The sequence below is a fragment of the Marmota marmota genome, unplaced genomic scaffold (genome assembly GCF_001458135.2).
Source record: "Marmota marmota marmota unplaced genomic scaffold, marMar, whole genome shotgun sequence".
NCBI classification, from domain to species: Eukaryota; Metazoa; Chordata; class Mammalia; order Rodentia; family Sciuridae; genus Marmota; species Marmota marmota.
The window spans coordinates 3,483,744-3,490,223 of NW_026000079.1; the positions used below are offsets into that span (position 1 = coordinate 3,483,744).

The following is a 6,480-nucleotide window of genomic DNA, read 5'->3' on the forward strand; positions in this document are numbered from 1 at the left end:
TTTTTTTTTTTTTTTTTTTTTTTTTTTTTTTTTTTTTTTTAAAATGCTCCCTTCCTTCCACCTTTATTACTATTATTCTTTTTAATATTTATTTTTTAGTTTTCAGCGGACACAACATCTTGGTTTGTATGTGGTGCTGAGGATCGAACCCGGGCCGCACGCATGCCAGGCGAGCGCGCTACCGCTTGAGCCACATCCCCAGCCCTTAGGCGAGCTTTTTGCCGCTGAGCCACAGCCACAGCCCCTAAAGTGTCCTGATTTTTAATAGCCTGCCAGCATTCTTCCCTTCCCCAAATTATGTTGTTCTAATGCTCCCTTCATTCAATTTTTCCATATAAAATCCCAAGTTACCCTTTACCTTCATTCAATACAATATTGTCATATTAATTCTTCTAATTAATTGTCTCTCATATTCATTTTTTACTGTCCCTACTGCTATCTTTAACCTAGCTTCCTGATATTCCTATCTTCAGTCTTGCCCCTAATTGAATGATAGTCTAAAAACTACAAAAATTATTTATGTATTTACCTGTTTAGATATGTTTGATAGCTTCTTTTTGATGCTTTTTTTTTTTTTTAACCAGGAACTGAACCAAGGGGCACTTTACTTCTGAGCCACATCCCCAACCCTTTTTATTATTTTATTCTGAGACAGAGTCTTGCTAAGTTTAGCCTTGCTAAATTGCTGAGGGCTAACCTCAAACTTGTGATCCTCCAGCCTCAACCTCCCAAGTCACTGGGATTATAGTTGTGCACCACTGTTCCCAGCTTCCTTTTGATTTCAAGGTGAAGTTTAAACTTCTCAATATGGTTTTATAGGACTCTATATAGAGATTACAAACTGGTGGCCTGCAGACTCTCTGGTTTGTAGACTTTTTGTTTTGGCATGTTAAGCTTCTTTCTTTAATTTGTGTGTATATCTGTATATGTTTCTTTTTAAAAAATATTTTTTAACTGTAGTTGACACAATACCTTTATTTTATTTATTTATTTATATGTGGTGCTGAGGATCAAACCCAGGGCCTCGCATGTGCTGAGGAGCACTATACCACTGAGCCACAACCGCAGCCCCTGTGTATGTTTCTTTCTGTGTGTGTGTGTGTGTGTGTGTGTCTGTGTGTGTGTGTGCTGGGGATTATAACTTTCTTCTTAATTGGGAAATTTCAAATAAAACCCAAGATTTCTGATCTTCTAAAAAAAATATGAAGGTAAGACAATAATCACTTGGAATAACTAAAAAGTAATTGCACCATTTAGACTCTTTTCAATCTGCCACAATTCTTTTTTGTTTAATTCTTTTTTGTTTTAAGACAGCTCTCCCTGAATTGCTCGGGGCCTCTCTAAGCTGCTGAGGCTGTCTTTGAATTTGCACTCCTCCTGCCTCAGTTTCCCAAGTTGCTGAGATTACAGGCATGCACCATAGCACCTGGATAACTCACTGTGATTTTTAAAATATAATATTATTATTTTTTAAATTTTGTTTTGTTGGTATCTGGAATTGAACCTAGAGGGGATTTAACCACTTAGCCACATCCCCAGCCCTTCCAGACCTTTTTATTTTTTATTTTGAGACAGGTTCTTGCTAAATTGCTTAGAATTTGCAATTCTCCTGTTTTAGCTTCCCAAATTGCTGGGATTATAGGGTCGCACCACCATGCCTAGTTAGTTATGGTATTTCTGGCAGGAGAACCTGTTTCTAGAATTGTAACAAATTTCTAGAATTGTTTTTAAATCCTACAAGTCCTACTTTTTGAAATGGATGATGATAATTTGCTGTGCTGGATATCAAATCCAGGTCTTATGCTAGCTAGGCACTTGCTCTACCAGTGAGCCACTCTCCCCATCCATAAAATAGTGTTCTGTTTTAAAATCTGAGCTCACTCTGAGATTGGAATGGTGGTTACCAGCGGCTGGGGAAGAGTTGGGAGGAGGAGGGATGGAGAAGAGTTGATTGATAGGTACTAAGCTATAGTTAGGAGCAAGAAGTTTCTGGTGTGCTGTTCCATTGTAGGGTGACTATAGATAATGATGTAGCATATATTTTTAAAAAACTAGAAGAAAGGATTTTGAGAGTTTTAATCATAAAGAAATGATAAGTATTTGAGGAGATGAATGTGTTTAACCTGATTTAAACATTATGCAATATATACATGTATCAAAACATTATGTGGGCTGGGCATGGTGATGCACACCTGTAATCCCAACTTTTTATTTATCTCAAAATAAAAACTAAAAAGGGGGCTGGGGCTGGGGCTCAGCGGTAGAGTGCTCGCCTTGCACGTGCAGGACCCTAGGTTTGATCCTCAGCACCACATAAAAATAAATGAATAAAATAAGGGTATTGTGCCCAACTACAACTAAAAAATAAGTTAAAAAAACTAAAAAGGGCTGGGTTTGTGGCTCAGTGGTTGAGCACCCCTTGGTTCAATCCCTGGTACAAAAAAAAAAAAAAGCCACAAAAACATTACATGGGCTAGGCACAGTAGCACACATCTATAATTCCATCGACTTAAGAGGCTGAGGCAAAAGGATTGCAGGTTGGAGGCCAGCTTCAGCAACTTAGTGAATCCTGTCTCAAAATAAAAAATGAAACGGTCTGGAGATATAGCTCAGTGACAGAGTATTCCTGGATTCAAACCTTAGTTAAAATAAATAAATAAGAAAACCAAAATGTATAAGATACACATTAATTTGTACACTTTTAATGTTTTTGCATGTCAGTTGGTTTAAAAATTTCTTAGGGGCTGGGGCTGGGGCTCAGTGGTAGAGCACTTGCCTTGCACGTGTGAGGCACTGGGTTCGATCCTCAGCACCACATAAAAACAAACAAAATAGGGGTATTGTGTCTAACTAAAACTAAAAAAAATAAATACTTAAAAATTTTTTTTAAGAAAATCAAAATTAAACTGAGAGATCTGAAACCAAATCTGAGCTCACTTTTTTCTAAAAAAATTATTTTGTTTTGATATTTTTGCCTTTGCCCTATTGTTCATCAAATTCAAACTTGGCCTAAAGATTTTAATTGGCATCTCTTACACTCTTATGGTTTTATTTGTTTTTTTTTTTTGTTCTTGTTGTTGTTGTTTTAAATGTTGTCTCACTGGGTTGCCAGGCTGGTCTTGAATTCATGAGCTCAAGTCATGCTCCCATTTCATCCTCCAGTGTAGTTGGGATTATAGACACATACCATCATACCCAGATAGTCACTATATTCTTCTTCTTTTTTTTTTTTTAAGGTGGACACAATACCTTCATTTTTTTTATGTGTGGTGCTGAGGATCAAATCCAGTGCCCTACACATGCTAGGCAAGTACTCCACCACTGAGCTATTACCCAGGTCCTGTCACTATATTCTTAACTAGAATATATTCTTAAAAAGGTCTTGAGTTTCCTTGTACCTAGTTAAGAGAATTGGAAAATAATTAACTCTTTTTCTGTGTTTGTGTATTATGAATTTATCTGAAAATTTGAAAGATTTTTTTTTTTCCTTCATGGTGATGCTAGGGCCCTACACATGCAAAGTAAGTGCTTTACCACTGAGCTACATTCTTAGCCCTGAAGTTTTTATTGAATATATTGGAGCACTTAACCATTTAGAAATATAGTTATCATTAATAACTTTTTAAAACTTTTTATTTTGAAGTTATTATTTTTATTCTGAAGTTACAAAAATAGCACTTGGGATAAGATGATGTACAAATATCCAATAAGCTCATGAAAAGATGTTCAAGATGATTAGTTCATATAGTTGGATCTAAAATGTCCCCTAAAGGCCAGTGCAAAAGGATTGATCACCAGTCTGTGACAATATTAGGAGGTGGAGCCTCATTGGAGGAGGTAGGTCACTGGGAGGGTGTTCTTAATGGATATATTTTGTCCCTGGCCCTTTCCTCCAACTCTCTCTGCTTCCTGACTGCCATGAGGTAAGCAGATCTGCTCTACTATGTGCTCCATGCCATGCATGATATTCTGCCTTACCACAAGTTCATAACCATGGGGCCTCTAAAACCATGAGTCAAAATAAATCTTTTCTCCTTTGTTTTTCTCAGGTATTTTGACAGCAACAAAAAAGCTAGCACGTTAGTAATTAAAAATGCAAATCAAGAGCCACCATGATATACCACTTCACACCCACTAGAATGGCTAAAATAAAAAAGATAGATAAAAAAGACAATAATAAGTGTTGGTGAACATGCAGAGAAATTAGAACCCTATTCAATGATGAAAGAAATGTAAAATAGTGCAGCCACTTTGGAAAACACATAGCAATTCATTAGAAGTCTGAACATAGAGTTTCAGTGTCATCCAGCAATTCTATTCCTACGTATATATACAAGAGACATATGTTTACCCTAAAACTGGTACATGAGTATTCATAGCAACAGCATTCATAATAATCAGAAAGGAGAAACAATCCACTGACTGAATGGATAAATAAACATGATCTGTCAATTCAATGGAATATTATTCAGAAATAAAAAGTAACAAAGTACTGATACATGGTACAACTCATATAATTCTTAAAAACATTATTCCACGTGAAAAAAGTCACTTACAAAAGACCATGTGTTGTGTGAGTTCATTTATATGAAAGATTGAATGGGCAAATCTCTGGAGACAAGGTATATTAATGGTTGTTAGCAGAGCTAGAAGGAATGGAGAGCTTGGCGGGTGATAGCTAAGAGGTATGGAATTTCTTTTTGAGGTAATGAAAATATTCTAAAATTGATTGTGATGATGCAAAACTGAATATTCTAAAGCCTCTAAATAATACCCTTTAAATGGGTGAATTGTATTGGCATGTGAATTATATGTCAATAAAACTGTTTAAAATATATATTTATATAGTCTAGAGTGTCCCTTGAACTCTACTTAGTTCTCCCAATGACATCTAAAATAACCTTAGTACAAAGTGAAATCCAGAAAATTAACATTGGTACAATATTTTTAATTAGACTTGAGATGTTATTCTTACATACACTCATTTTTGTGGTGTATGTGTGGTTCTATACAATTTCGCTCCAGATTCATACACCTGCTCCTATCATCATGATATAGAACTGTTCCCTTGTTATAGAGGAAATCCCTTATCCTCTGACAGCCACACCTAATCCAGCCTTTTCCCCATCCCCTAGAATATGTAGTTTATAGTTTTGTTGTCTTGAGGATAGCATATAACTGAAGTTTTACCACCTGTTAAATTTTGAAATTCAGATTTTTTTTTCCTGAGGATTGAACCCAGGACCTTGCACATACTAACTATACAAGCACCCTACCCCTGAGCTACTAAGATTTGCTTTTTTCTTTTTTTGTATTTTTTAGTTGTTGATGGACATAATACCTTTATTTGTTATTTATTTATTTTTAGGTGGTGCTGAGGATCAAATGCATGCCTCACACATGCCAGGCAAGTGCTCTACCACTGAGCTATAATCCCAGCCCAGACTGGCTTTTTTTTTTTTTTTAACTAAGTATAATGCACTTCAGATCCATGCAAATTGTTGCATGTATTATTATTTCATGTTTTAATAATAGATACTATGTGGGAATATTCTTATACATATTTCAGTGTGAATGCAAGTTTTCATTTCTCTGGAATAAATGCCCAAGAGTGAAATTGTTGGATCATTTAGTAACCACAAGTTTAGTTTCATTTACTTATTTTTGGTACCAGGGATTGAATCCAGGGTAGCTTAACCACTGAGCCACATCCCCAGCCCTTTTTAGTTTTTATTTTGAGACAGGGTTTCACTAAGTTGTTTAGGGCTTCACTAAGTTGCTGAGGCTGGCCTCAAACTTGAGATCTTCCTGCCTTTACCTCCCAAGTATCTGGGATTACAGGTGCATGCCACCATGCCCCGAATACATAATTAGAAAGTATGTATACCTAGATAATACATATGTTAAAGAGTAAATCATAATGAAGCACCATTGAAAATTATCACATATCAAAACTTATAGCTAGGGATATAGCTCAGTGATAGAGCTGCTTTATACGTGCAAGGCCCTGGTTCAGGTCCCAACACTGAAAAATAAATTGTGGAAAGTGGTACTTAGAAGTTAGTGATACCTAGGTGGGCATGATGGCACAAGCCTGTAATCCCAGCAACATGGAAGGCTAAATCAAGAAGGTCACAAGTTTGAGGCCAGCCTCAACAATTTAGCAAGCTCCTGTCTCAAAATAAAAACAAAAGGGCTAGTGATGTAGCTTAGTGGTGAAGCACCCCTGGGTTCAATCCCCAATAAAACACATGCATTCCCATATACGCGCACAAAAAAAAGTCAGTGATACCGAAGCACATCTATTAAGAACAACCGAGGGCTGGGGCTGTAGCTCAGTGATAGAGTGTTTGCCTAGCACCTGTGAGGCACTGGGTTCCATCCTTAGCACCACATAAAAATAAAGGTACTCTGTCCATCCATAACTACAAAAAAAAAAAAAAAAAAAAAAAAAAAAAAAAAAAAAAAAAAAAAAAAAAA

General features: G+C 36.2%; 1 protein-coding gene across 1 annotated transcript in view; it reads left to right on the forward strand.

The window, feature by feature from the left end:
• Nucleotides 1–6,480, forward strand: part of Nup210l (nucleoporin 210 like) — a 105,220-nt gene that overhangs the window by 24,130 nt on the left and 74,610 nt on the right. The window lies entirely within an intron of this gene.